The sequence below is a fragment of the Peromyscus leucopus genome, unplaced genomic scaffold (assembly GCF_004664715.2).
Source record: "Peromyscus leucopus breed LL Stock unplaced genomic scaffold, UCI_PerLeu_2.1 scaffold_32, whole genome shotgun sequence".
Lineage (NCBI taxonomy): Eukaryota > Metazoa > Chordata > Mammalia > Rodentia > Cricetidae > Peromyscus > Peromyscus leucopus.
The window spans coordinates 1-14,088 of NW_023505200.1; the positions used below are offsets into that span (position 1 = coordinate 1).

The 14,088-nt window shown below is 37.7% G+C and overlaps 1 pseudogene; it reads left to right on the forward strand.

The window, feature by feature from the left end:
* Positions 1-1,016: 1,016 nt before the first annotated feature.
* The window catches only part of LOC114688138, a 62,802-nt pseudogene continuing 49,730 nt past the window's right edge, over positions 1,017-14,088 (forward strand).

Sequence of the window (14,088 nt, forward strand, 5' to 3'; positions counted from 1 at the left end):
AGGACCTGAATTCATTTTGCAAGCACCCTCATGGAAGCTCTCAAGTTCAGCTCCAGGGGATCTGATAGCCTCTTTAGGTTTCCATGGGCACTGCACTCACATGTACAGAGACATAATTAAAAATAACAAAAATCTAAAAACAAAAAAAATTTAGTGTGCTGAATTAGGTTCATAAAAATTTACATACAGACCTGCACCTGTTTTTTTGTTTGTTTTGTTTTATTTACCTGCACCTGGTTTTTTTTTTTGTTTGTTTGTTTTGGTTTTTTTAAAGATTTATTTATTTATTTATTTATTTATTTATTTATTTATTTATTTATTTATTTATTTATTATGTATACAGTATTCTGCCTGCGTCCCTGCAGGCCTGAAGAGGGACCAGATCTCATTACAGTTGTTTGTGAGCCGCCATGTGGTTGCTGGGAATTGAACTCAAGACCTAGGAAAAGCAGTCAGTGCTCTTAACCTTTGAGCCATCTCTCCAGCCCTGTACCTGTTGTTTTTAACAAAACTTCAATCATTCAATTTTACCAAAAGGGACTCATACCAATAAGGACCAATAAACCGGATGCTGGGGTGAAAGCCTGCTAGCTCAGAGACCGAGGAAGCACCCAGCTGATCTTTCTCCTTCCTGAAGTCCTGAAGCCTCTCCCTTTCCTAATGTCTGAAAACCAATCTCTTTAAACTCCCTTCTACTTCCTGTTGTACCTCTCTATCCATCTTCCTGACTCTTTTTGTGGTTTATTCTTAATAATACTATGTTCAGTTCCTGTCAGCTGGTTGCTTACTCTGCCTCTTGACCTGTGGGTGACTATTTAATCCTGTTTACAATATTCAAGAAGAAAGTTCTTGGATTAAAGGTGTGTGCTAGGCCTGAGCCACACCATGACTAGAAACAGATTTTTTTTCCAGTAAATAATGCAATCTTAGGGTCCACAGTGATCAAATATTCTACAACATGCACTAAAAATTATATATCACTGACTTTAAAAATAGTTTTTGAAAATAAATGTAAGTAATCCAATACACTTTTGATTTAGGACATCTAGAGATGGTGCGATTTCTTTTGGAAGCAGGCGCCGATCAAGAGCATAAAACAGATGAAATGCACACTGCTCTAATGGAGGCTTGCATGGTAAGATGGGTGAATGAATATATGAAATATATTTCCATAGTAGGTGGGGAGAAGTAGAGCTGCTGTAAATAAAGAGCCTTTTCTTGGTGTAAAAGCTCTCTTTTTCTTTACTTTATTGTAGAACAGAACCTTAGCTGAACTATTATTTTTAAGCTGCCCTTGGTGGTGATCACATGTAATCACAGCATTTGGAGGTTGAAAGAGGAGGATTGCTGTTGATTTGAGGCAAAGTTATGTTACATAGTGAGTACTGGCTCAACCATGGCTACATAGCAAGACCTGTCAAAATATAAGGAGCTGCCAGACACGATAATGAATGCATGCCTTTAATCTCAGCACTAGGGAGGCAGAGACAATGGGTCTCCATGAGTTTCAGGACAGCCTGGTCTAAAAATGAGTCAGGACAGCCAGGCTATGTAGAGAGACCCTTTCTCAAAAAAAAATCAAATGTGTGTATGTGCACGTGCACTCACACGCGGCTGTGCACTTGGTCCCAGCACTCACGTGGTAGAGTTTGCAACTGCTTGTGACTATAGCTCAAGGGGATCTGACACTTTCCTTCTGGCCTCTGTGGGTATCTGCCTGCACGCGGTACACTTAAAAGCAGAGAAAGCACTCAGATATACACATAACACACAAAGTCTGTAAAAACAAAATATAAAAAGAATTCTATTTTAGAGTTTGTTCTTGAAATTAATTATATTAGTACTCTTAAGCTTTGTATTTTAATTTATAATCTACAAAAAGGAGGTATCTGAAAAAACTAGGAAAGATTTATGAGAAATGGTAGATGATCATCATTTACTACTTGAATTATATATTGCTTTCTTTATTGTCATCCCTGTGTTTGTTTTACTAAAAGTTTCCTCTTTGAACATGTGTACGTTTTTTTGGAGTTTTGTGTTCTTTGTCTGTAAAATGATTTTTGTATGTTTGTTCTGGTGTTCTCATGAGGATTAAATGAGATTCTTGAACAGCAATAGTAATGACCAATTCAGCAATCTCTCTGATAAAGGAAATTCAGTCACTTTTGCTACCTTGTGCTATGAAAATAACTTGTATTTAGACAGATAAATTAAGGAGGAATATTCGGATAGGCCAATCATATGCACTAGAAATGTAATAAATAAATGCAAATAGCTGGGCATGGAGATATATGCCAGACCCCAGTACTCAGTCTAAATAAATAAATGATTGATTTGATTGATTGATTGATAGGTAGGTAGGTAGATGGATGGATGGATGGTGGGTGGGTGGGTGGATGGATGGATGGATGGATGGATGGATGGATGGATGGATGGATGGATGGATGGATAGATAGATAGATAGATAGATAGATAGATAGATAGATAGACGACCTTTAATCACAGTACTTGGTTTCAATAAATAATAAATAGATGGGTAGATGGATGGATAGTTAGATGTAATTAAAAGGTATATGAATAGAGGCCAGGCACTTAGGAGGTCTTGCTAAAATGTTGAAGCTCTAAGTTGGTCTTTGACATAATGGGGAAGCATTTCAAAACGGCAAAAATAACAATGTAACCATGAAAATAAGACATTCAGAGCAGGTGGCCTTATGTGTGGGGGAAGTACATAAAGGGTTAAAAGAAACTATTCCTTGAAAGGAAGACAGAATGGAGATTGTTGAGTAGTTGCATAGTAAGATAGCTCCTGTCTTTTGTCATTTCCCTGGGCTTACACGGAACAACAAAGAAAGCATCATGTATTCACTTTGTCCTTTAACACAGGAGGCTTTTTCTCCATGGCATCTAGTTTCCTGCTAGATCAAAAGTTTGCTCACTCTAAAGATGTTAAAAAAATTTGCCTTCTCAGTACCTGAGCTTTATCACTTGTCATTCAAATGTCTGCCATGCTCTGCTTATTCTCTGTGGCCTTAAGTTTGTCTCCCGTTCTTTTCCTTCTTCTCTTTGTGTGGCTGATAAGCTTCTTGATTAGAGAGACTATTTTTCATCTCTTTGCTTTAAATCCTTGAACTTCTGTAGGATAAAGAATACAGGCAACAATGACATGCGTTACCAAGCTGTCAGGTGTATATTTATTCTTTTGAGTAAAGGTCAGCAACTGTCATTGTGTGATAATTGAGAAGTTTTTTTTGTGTGTTTTTTTTTCTTTCAAGTTTTTATGGTGCTGATTGAATTTTTTTAATTGCTTGTGAATAGGATGGCCATGTTGAAGTAGCTAGGTTGCTTCTGGACAGTGGTGCTCAAGTGAACATGCCAGCTGATTCATTTGAGTCACCATTGACTTTGGCTGCATGTGGGGACATGTGGAACTTGCAGCCTTACTTATTGAAGAGGAGCTAGCCTGGAAGAGGTCAATGATGAAGGCTATACACCTTTGATGGAAGCAGCCCGTGAAGGACATGAAGAATGGTGGCATTACTTCTAGGCCAAGGTAAGCACTTGTAGTAAATACTAAACCATAAATGGGTAAAACAGAAGTCTTTGTTAAGGCTGAATTTCAGCACATCACCTCCTCAGTAAATTTACACTGAGCTGTTGCTCCCAAACTTCTACATTGTATGCTGTAAAATGGCTCAGTAGAATTTCTTCAATGTAGTACTTTGAAAGTATATGCTGTGAGAAAATAAAACAAAAACAAAAACAAAATCACAATTCTCCAAGCCTAATACAGTGAGGGAATTCTTTGGAGTTAGACATTACTCATGAATATAAGTGTGTAATGGAACGACATGGAAACACTTCTGTGAAACTTAGCTTGAAAGTATGCAGCAGCCAAGTAGGGACTAGACACTTGTAATCACAGTGCTTAGGAGCTGAGGCCATCCAGTCCTACATGTGGAGACACTGTCTGAGGAAAACAGAAGAACACTCGAGACCAACAAATCTAGGTGCATATACATCAGAAACTGTTGAGCTCAGGCCAGAACAGAAGGAATTTCTGGAAACGGTGAAATGATATAGTAGTTTAAATATCTACATTTAGATAATAATCTCCCATTACATTATAGTGTTATTCTGTTTAACAAATTTAACACAAGTTTAACATTTAACACAAGTGGCACATTACTTGTTTTTCTGTAGAGGTCTATGACTGGGAACTTTAAACGTACAGGTTTTGAAGTAGTTCTTTTTTTTGTTGTTTGTTTTTTTTTTGAGACAGGGTCTCCCTGTGTGTGGCTCTGTCTGTCCTGGAACTAGCTTTGTAGACCAGGCTGGCCTTGAACTCACAGAGATCCAACTGCTCTGCCTCCAAATGCTCCAATTAAAGGCATGTGCCACACAGCCTGGCAGAACTTACTGAAATGTGAATCATTTACACTGCATGACGGTTTGGTTTCTAGTGGGAGGGAGGGGTGGAAGGTGGTGCAATGGTCAATCAGCCATGGTGAAAGTAATAGTAATGGTTGTAATGTTGCTAGGGCAAGTGAATTAAATGAATTAACCTCAGCTTGTTCAGCTTTTGTAAAATGGTGCTGAAAATAATACCAACGTAAGGCCTTAGAAATATGCTGCTCATTGGTTAGGATATTTACTCAGTGTTCCCAAGACTTGGTTTGATCTCTGTCCAGCACCACACAATCACTAATCCAATAGGCCATGGATGTTTCGTCTCCAGCATTGCCCTACCTCAATTTGATTATGTACATCAGTGTACCTTAACAGTCTGGACTGTTAATACTGCCTGGGAAATAGTAACAGCTTATTAAATGTTAGCTAATGTCATTAGTACATTTATCCTCCATTTTGAATCTTTATAGGCGGGAATTAGGTAATTTTATGACTCCTTTTATTCATAACTAGTACCTTTTTAAACACTCTACTACATATAGTAGATACCCACTTGTGGATGTGGGTTTTTTTCCCATTTACTTTTGACTGCCAAGAATAGGGAAGAGATACTTCTATTCACTTTAGATATAGTTCATTAGAAAACAGTTGTGTTTTGTTTGTCTGAATAAATTCCTGAACTTCCTTTAAGTAGAATCTTTCTTTTAGGAGCAAATATCAATGCACAGACAGAAGAAACTCAAGAAACTGCCTTGACCCTGGCTTGCTGTGGAGGCTTTCTGGAAGTGGCAGACTTTCTGATTAAGGCTGGAGCTGACATAAACTCGGGTGTTCTACCCCTCTAATGGAAGCTGCTCAAGAGGGCCACCTGGAGTTAGTTAAATACTTACTAGCTGCAGGTATGCCTTTTTGCATTTGGGAATATATTGCATGATATATGGATCACAGTACAAGTATTTTTTGTTATGGCACACAATATGTGGTGAAAAGATAGGATATACTTTTGTGTGTGTTCTGAATAAATTAGCTGTCATAGTAAGTAATGCAATTTTAGCTTCAAGTACATTTATTCATATTCATATTTTTTCAAAATTTGTGTATGGTACATGCAAACATGCCACAGTGCATGTGTTCACAGGCAGAGGACAGCTTGTAGAAGTCCGTTTCTCTCTTTCTACACGTTGGTCTTGGGGACTGAACTTGCGCAGTCAGGCTTGATGGTAGTTAACCTTGACGTCCTGAGCAGTTGTTGCAGACTTCTCCCTCTTTTAAAGATGTTGTCAATGTACTCATTCTAGAAATAGATACGGATATTTTGTCTGATTTTAGGAGATGTGGGCTATCTTGAAAACAGGTTTATGTTGACTTTGTAAAATGATTTTTTAACAGTGATTATTTTTAACTGTTACAGGAGCTAATGTCCATGCCACGACAGCAACAGGAGATACAGCTTTAACATACGCCTGTGAAAATGGCCATACGGATGTAGCAGATGTCTTACTTCAGGCAGGTGCAGATCTGGTAAGCTGTATCACTTAAATCTTTATTTATATAAAGAAGATGAATTAGACATTTTAGCACATGCTTGTGCACCTGGGAGGCTGAAGCAGAAAGGTACCTAAGAGTTTAAGAGTTTAAGGCCACTAGGCTACTTGAGTCCAGAGTCCCAAGGCCTTCCTGGAATCCATGGTGAGATCCCGCCTCTGCAAACAAAGGCAGGAAATTAAAATTAAATCAAAGGCATATCTTCTCACTTTGTTGGTGTTTTTTTTTTTTTTTTTTCTTTCCTCTTTTTATTTAAAGTCATAGTCAGGTTTGGTTTTTTGTTGTTGTTTTGTTTTGTTTGTTTTGTTTGTTTTTACATTATTTAGTTTTTTGTTCTTATTTTTGTAATATTCAGTTCACTAATCCCATGCCCTTACAAACAAATGTTTTCTGCTTAGAGATGGAATTACAAATTAAATTTTCCTTCCTTAGTTGTTTACCTAAGGTAAATGTTGTTTAGAAGCATTCTTTTGTAGGTTGGGGGAAAAGTTGCCTACTATGTTTTAAGCATTATCAATTAAAGTGTTAAAACATAAGTATTTAATAATTTTGTCCCATAGGTAGTACATAAAGTAGTCAAGAGGGTAAAATGGATCTTAAGTGCATTCAGTGCAGGGTATTAAGAGATGTCACAGGGAATGTACAGAGAGTGATAAAGGTCAAAAGATGTAACTAGTCATTTGAGATACTAGTTCATTGGCTGGATGGGGTTTGGAAAGGGAGGCCTGGACAGAAAGAGCTATATAATTGAAATTGCAGGAGTTGTCTGAGTGCTTGAAAGGTGTAAAGTATCTGTGGAGGGAAGATCTAGTCTCACCGTAGTACTCGGGAGACTGGGAGTACGCAACAGAGTGAGGTTTGTGTCTAACCTGTGCTATATGCGACTTTCAGAAAATGACAAGAGTTTGAGGAGAGTCGTATAGATTATAATCCTATCATTCAGAAGACTGAAGTGGGAGGATCACTGTTCTATGTGAGTCTGAGATATGTAGCAGGATCTCACCATTAAAAAGGGGGAGCAGATTGACTGTCCAATGTTGGAGTTCTACAATCACTTTTTTAGAGAAAGGACATTTCCCAGCTTGAGTTAGATGAAGTGTTGTTTCAGTCTTCTTCTGAAGCCTGGGTGCCAGCATGCCAGGCTGTATCTATTGCTGCAGCTTCTGGTAACCAGAAGTGCAGGTGCGTGCTACTAATCCCCTACTTTAGGTTTCAGATTATTACAATAAAGTGCAGATCTTTTTTTTTTTTTAATTGAAAGTATTATTTTCTTTGCTCATTATGTGATATTTAATATGCTTGGGTTCAGAATTAAGTTTACTTTTCCTTTTTTTTTTTAATGAAAAGATTAAGTATTCCCTTGCAATTAAATATGAGTTATACAACAGTGAGGTTTTTTTTGTTTCTTGTTTTGTTTTAAACAGGAACATGAATCTGAAGGTGGAAGAACTCCTTAATGAAAGCTGCCAGAGCTGGTCATGTTTGCACAGTTCAGTTCTTAATTAGTAAAGGTAATCTTATAGAGAAGTTTTTTTTTTTTCTTAACTATCTATCCAGAACTATGCTAAGGCATTTTGACCTTTGAAGGGTAAAGAACATTTTGTGGTTATTATATGATATGGAGAAGGGATGCTCCTAACATTAGTAATAAACATCTCATAATATAATATCTGTGAGCTACAAAAGACTATTACACCAAGTAGCACTCTTGAAAAGAAACACAAAGAAAATGTCTTCTGTGTAAGCTAGTGTTATGTTGAAGTCCTATTCTGTTTGTGTACTACTGCATTGTTTTCCAACATGGGTTTTTGTTTGTTCCCCTGAAGAACTTGGGGCAAGCACCTTTCCTACCTTACGTTGTCCTCTTTTTAAAAGATAGTGAATAATTTTAAATTGAATGAAGAAAGTATTCAGAATTAAACTGTGATACGTGTCAAGTTACATGAAGATTTTTATTCATAATCTGCAGTTATTCTTTTGCATTTTTTACTGACCAAATAAACACAAAACTTTAAATTATTTCTTCAGTATTTACTATATAATCTGTTAAATCTTTTTCAAGAATTGGTTTTACTCTTCATAACAGATTAAATATACTACTTCTAAAGCAAATAATAGGACAGAAATGATTGATAAGTGAAGGGCCATATGCACCTTGGAAATGTTACTCTTGTTCAGTAGTCTTCAAACTTCTTATAGATTAAAAAATCAGAAATAAATTGAACAAATTATTCCAGGACAAGTTGGTACAGATTGGTGAAAAATGCATGATGTTGACACACTTCAAGACTGGATTTAAGTCCATAATTACTGCCCTCCCTCCCCACACTCTTTTTTTTTTTTTTTTTTTCTGAGACAGGGTTTCTCTGTGTAGCACTGGCTATTGTAGAACTTGCCTGTAGACCAAGCTGGCCTCAAATACACAGAGATCTACTGCCTCTGCCTCCCATGTGCTGGGGTGAAACACATACACCACCACTGCCCTGCCTTTTCTTTGGTTGAATAATTATATTCTACCTTCTATAATGAATTGTAAAGGGTCTTATTAATAAAAAATCCAGAGCCAGACATGGTGGTGAAAGCTGAAAGGTCAGAGAAGCAGAACAAGGCACAGCCAAACTTACCTCACTAACTCCTCAGCTATCCTGTTTCCACGAATCTCAGACTGAAAGCCTCTCAGTCTCACCCTGAGGGTCTCAGTTGAACTGCTGCTTTAATTCCTGTCTCCATCCAGCCATGTCCTTCCTGGGATTAAAGGCGTGTGTGCTTTTCAAGCAAAGCATGAGATCTCAAGTCCTGGGGTTAAAGGAACATTACTAGATTTTTCTATTCCTTGTAATTTTTTAAAATTTAAGTATTTAAATGTATTAATGTAATTATTAATATATTAAATGTATTTCAGTCATAGAAGAACACCATTTCATGCATGCAATGCACAGGTGCCAGAAGGAGGGCATCAGATCCCTAGAACAATGGTACCTGTGCTTGTGAGATCTGTGTGGGGTTGGGAACCAAACTTGGATTGCCTCCGAAGAGTTTCAAATATTCTTAGCCATTGATTTAACCATCTTTCTTTCCCCTGTATTTTACTTTATTAATACAATGATTGCCTTAGGTATGATACAACCTTGTATTATCTTTACTGATATATACTAAAAATTTTATAAGAAAAATATATCATATTCTGTGGGATTTGCTTTAGAATAATTCTGTATAGGAGAATTTTCATGAAAATGAGGATTATGTGAAATGAGAGGCTGTTTATAATCAGTGGAACTGGATAATGGGTATGTGAGGTTTTATTGCACTGTTGGCTTTACTCTTTATGATTTTTAAATTTTCCATAATTTTGAGCCAATGAAATGAGTCAGTGAGTATCACTGGGTAAAGATACTTTCTGCTTAGCCTAATGACCTGAGTTTAAGGCTTAGAACTCACATGGTAGAAAGGAGAAAATGAACCTTTGACCTCACGTGCATACCATGTTACACATGCACACACACACACACACACACACACACACACATATATGCTTGTGTGCATAAAACTAAATGATTTGTAGAATTTTGCCATAATTGGGGCTGGGAAATGGATCAGTGGTTAAGAACACTTGGCATTCTTCCAGAAGACCTGGGTTCAGTTCACAGCATCCACATCAGTAGCCCACAGCCTACTGTAACTCTAGTTCTGGGGATCAATGTCTGGCTCCAAGAGCATCTACACGTACATGGGGCATAAACTCACACAGATCTACACATATACATATAAATTAAAAATGAATAATTCTTAAATTTTTTTTATCACTCTACTAATATAGTTTTTCCATGTCTGTTTTAGGAGCAAATGTGAATCGAACCACAGCTAATAATGACCATACTGTACTGTCCCTGGCTTGTGCAGGAGGTCATCTGGCAGTGGTAGAACTTTTTGGCTCATGGGGCAGACCCTACTCACCGTTTAAAAGTAGGTAACTCGAGTGGTTAAGGCAGCATTATGAATTCTCATCTTGAACATTATAAAATTGCCACATGTAAGTTGTATTTGTAATGACATTCTGAGTATTAGTTATCTGGCCTAATATGTAGCTACAGTTTCCTGCCTTGCCACAGTCAGGACAAATCCCTGTCACCCGCCAGTCCCAGCCGCTCAGACCCAACAAGTAAACACAGAGACTTATATGCTTACAAACTGTATGGCCGTGGCAGGCTTCTTGCTAACTGTCTTATATCTTAAAGTAACCCATTTCTAGAAATCTATACCTTGCCACGTGGCTCGTGCTTACCACATCTTACAATGCGTCTTGTGCTGTCGGCATCTGGCAGTCAGTCCTTCTGCCTTCCTGTCCTTTTATTTCTCCTCTCTGTTAGTCCCGCCTATCCTTCCTGCCTAGCCACAGCCGATCAGGTTTTATTTATTGATCAATCAGAAAGCTTGACATACAGACCATCCCCAGCACAGCAAGTGCAGACCATCTCAAACACCTGCACTCAGGCCCATGGTCTAATCATCCTCTATGCGGACCTGCTGGGTAACGCCACAAAGAACCCAAGAAGGGCTCCACAGGACATACAGAACATCCACAGCATTAATATATTAAAAAAAAAACAAAAAACAAAAAAAAAAAAACTTTCCTATTAGATATATAACTTGAATGTATCTGAGACCTGATAGCTTTCTTAATGTACTAACTTTTTTCCCCTTCTATATTTGTTCTTTTAGGATGGCTCAACCATGTTGATAGAAGCAGCAAAAGGTGGCCATACAAGTGTTGTTTGCTATCTTTTAGACTATCCTAATAATCTTCTTTCAGCCCCTCCACCAGATGTCACTCAGCTAACGCCCCATCCACGATTTTAAATAGGGTAAGATTCAAAGTTAAAGCATTTTATATTTCTTTTTAGCTATAATTTTCATTTAAATGAGATTATCTTTGTTAAGATGAAGCTCTGTATAATTATGCCAAGGCTATTGTTATTTGGTATAACATTTGTGTTCTAGATTGATGGAATTATGATTTCCTTTTTAAAATTATGGTCAGAATAACTGGAATACATAGCCACTTTTAAAATAATTGATATAATATGTCATTGTCTGAAATGGCATATTAAGTATACCATAGCAACTCTGCAAGTTATTCGAGAGCTGATGACGTGTGTACTAAAGAGAAATGACTGTTATCACCCTCTTCCGTAGGCCCCCGGTACCAGTTCAAGCACTGCCATGGTTGTCACCCCCCAGGAGCCTGACAACCCCTGCCAACGTTGCTGCCACTCTGCCCGTTAGGAACAAAGGTCAGTTATACTTCTAAAGACTTTCTTACATGTCCAGGTCAAATTAGAATACAAAAACTAGCCCTTCAAAATTATTTTTCACCAACAATGAATTTACTAAGTTGGTATCATTAAAGCTTTTTTGTTTGTTTGTTGTTTGTTTTAAACTAATGAAAAACAAACTTTCTGGGAGAGAAGACAGGGACTGAGAGACTCAGAAGAGACTCAGGTTCTCTTTCTGATGGAATTCTGATATCCACAATTTCCTCCAATGAGTAGTCATTTTTATTCATGTTAAGCCGGATACAATTGCATGACAATTCTGATCATTTTTTATTTACCATTCCTAAGTCTGTAGTGACACGAGCATAAAGATTAAGAAGTTGGATCAAATATTAAAATTCAATTTAAAGAACTGGTTTAACATAGATTTATATCTAGGACACTTTTTCCTCAACTAATAATTCAAAGATACATAAGATACACTTTCTTAGAATTCCAAGGTCCATTTTTTGACTTGTATATGTCATACCATGCCTGTTCTTAAGTATGTCCCCAAACATGACACCTACCAGTTTGAATCACTTTTTTCTTTTGAAAAGTTTTACTTAAAGAAACTGTGATTTTGGCATCTTGGTTTTGGCTACCTGTATTCTTTTAGCAACAAGTATGCTAAGCATTCCAGCAGTTGTTTCCGGTCACCACCACCCTGTTGTCTTGGCATCCTTTTCAGTTGGTTGCTAAACCCGTTGGCCAGAGCAGTCTGTTTCCTGGCTGTCAGAAGATACAGAGGGTGCGTAGGCCAGCATCTTTTCTTTCAGGGAAACTAAATCCCAATTCTCTATTGGCCGTGTAGCTGTGTGACTATGTGAGTTCTATCTCTTTCCTTTGTCAGTCTTGAAGATGGTAGGTCCTAAAAAATACATATATTTTTAGTTGGATTTTAATTTCTTGGTGCATCTCAGTGGTTTGGGCACTCTCTGTGTGTATGTGTGTGTGTTTATCAAAGGCACAGACATTTATGAAGTGTGGAAAATCTTAATATAGACATCTAAATTTTCTCTACACCTTAATAATTTAGCTTAATTTTTCTGCTCTTATGATGAATATTTACATTCTGACCATATGAAATACCTACACATAGCCTTAGATTTGACTTAAACTGCACCACTTAAGTGTCACAAGCTTTCATCCCTCTGTTGTCTAATTTTTAAATTAGATATTGATAAATTCTAAACTCTACTTTCAGAGATGACTCTATGCACATAAAACACATACATTTTGTATTTATGATAGAGAAGGTGGACTTGCGTTTAACTACTTAAAAGTACATTTCACCTTCGTGGATATGATACCTTGGTGCATAACTGTGGGCACTAAACTCCCAACAGTAACTCTGTAATGAGGATGCCATTCATGTGCACTTCTGAGGGGGTTTCTTTTCACACAGCTGCTTCTAAACAAAAGTCCAACAGCCATTTGCCAGCAAACAGCCAGGATGTACAGGGTTACATCACCAATCAGTCTCCAGAGAGCATTGTAGAAGAGGCTCAGGGAAAGTTAACAGAACTGGAACAGAGGATAAAAGAAGCCATAGAAAAAATGCACAGCTGCAGTCCTTGGAGCTGGCTCATGCCGACCAACTTACCAAGGAGAAGATCGAGGAGCTGAACAAAACAAGGGAGGAGCAAATTCAGAAAAACAAAATTCTGGAGGAACTGCAGAAAGTAGAGCGAGAGTTACAGCTGAAAACTCAGCAGCAGTGAAAAAACAGTATCTAGAAGTTAAAGCTCAAAGAATTCAACTTCAGCAGCAACAGCAGCAGTCTTGCCAACACCTGGGACTTCTTACTCCTGTTGGGGTTGGAGAGCAGCTTTCCGAGGGAGACTATGCACGCTTACAACAAGTGGATCCTGTTTTGCTTAAAGATGAACCCCAGCAGACTGCTGCTCAGATGGGTTTGCACCAATCCAGCCTCTGGCGATGCCTCAAGCTTTGCCTCTGGCAACGGGTCCCTTGCCTCCAGGGTCCATCGCAAATCTTACAGAACTTCAAGGAGTGATAGTTGGACAGCCAGTACTGGGCCAAGCACAGTTGGCAGGGCTGGGGCAAGGAATTCTCACTGAAACACAACAAGGGTTAATGGTAGCCAGCCCTGCTCAGACCCTCAATGACACGCTGGATGACATCATGGCAGGTGGTTTATATTGTTATGAGCAGGTATCAAATATGATTTGCTTAAGGCGAGTAAGAGTGTGCCAGAATTTTTTTTTTAACCATTACTCAACTTGAGAACTATTTTTGGACTCTTGACCCATTATGTCTTTAGAAATATTAGTGTTAAGAAGTTCTCAAATGGCTACAGGTCAAATTAAAGACTAGTTTATACAAGACATGACCAGATCTGTCTGTCGTAGATCAATAGGCTGGGAATCCAGGTTTTTCAGTAAGTGGATTGAGTCTTGGGTTTTTACTTTTGGTTATCCTTTTCACTTTTAAGTTCAGAACACTGGGGTTGGATTTTTGGCATTTTTGCTTCTGTATTCACACCAATAAAAGAAAAATTGATAAAAGTTGAAGTACAAAAGTATTAGGGTATATTAGGAACTCTATTTGTGATAAAAAGAAATACTTAACTTATTAATGTACCAAACTTGATGATGGCTATTTAAAAACAAGCAAACAACAATCAAAACAAACACCTTTACAACATTAATAAAGTACCAACCGAGTAGAGTCCGATTCTACTGTATGTCAGTGTTTTTCCCCTGTGAATGCTAATGTATAGTCTGTTTCTGACTGTATTATGGAAAGGTATGTTTCCCTGACAGTATGGAAAAAACATGTTTTAAATGTGGAGCAG